Here is a 998-nt window from a genome sequence, read left to right as displayed (position 1 = left end):
TAGATAGATAGATAGATAGATAGATAGATAGATAGATAGATAGATAGATAGTCAGACAGCCAGACACTCAGACTGACAGACAGACAGACAGACAGACAGACACAGATAGACAGATAGATAGATGGATAGATAGATAGATAGATAGATAGATAGATAGATAGATAGATAGATAGAGACAGATAGACACTCAGATAGATAGATAGATAGATAGATAGATAGATAGATAGTCAGACAGCCAGACACTCAGACTGACTGACTGATAGATAGATAGATAGATAGATAGATAGATAGATAGATAGATAGATAGATAGATAGATAGATAGATAGATAGATAGATAGATAGATACTCTGACTGACTGACTGACAGATAGACAGATAGAAAAAACAAAGTTAAACCAAAAATAAAAATAAAATAAAATAAATAAAAATCTATTAATTATTCATGCAAGTTCTACAATAATGTGCTGCACATTTCTTCACATTTACTCTCTTACAAGTGTGATGCTGTAGGTGCCATGTTTGCTTAAAACAAACAAAATAAATTACAAGTCAAGTCAAAATAACCCGGTACAAGTTTTTCCCCCTGAAAGGGGGGAAATATTTTTAATCAGCAAGGATGCATTAAATTGATCAAAAGTGGCAGTAAATAAATGTATAATGTTACAAAATATTTCTATTTTAAATAAATGCTGTTCTTTCATAAAAAAAAAAGTTTTCAAAAATATTAAATTTCAGATTTCAGCATAAAAGACTTTTGGAAAACACAAAACTTATCAAGCCCAAACTTTTGAACCGTAGTGTGTTTTCCGTGCTAATCAACATTATGCCTGTCGATACAGTTTAACTTGTATTGAACCCATTTTGCCACTTTATACATGATTAGAGCATTTATACGTTCTAGTCCTGCTCTTCATCAGTATTCAGGCTGAATGTTACTTGTGCACAGCAGAAAAATCCTTTGAGACTCTTTGTTGTTCCTGCACACTGTGGTGTATATT

The sequence above is a fragment of the Sinocyclocheilus grahami genome, unplaced genomic scaffold (genome assembly GCF_001515645.1).
Source record: "Sinocyclocheilus grahami isolate Dianchi unplaced genomic scaffold, SAMN03320097.WGS_v1.1 scaffold465.1, whole genome shotgun sequence".
In the NCBI taxonomy this organism is placed as follows: domain Eukaryota; kingdom Metazoa; phylum Chordata; class Actinopteri; order Cypriniformes; family Cyprinidae; genus Sinocyclocheilus; species Sinocyclocheilus grahami.
This window is presented reverse-complemented; position numbering follows the sequence as displayed.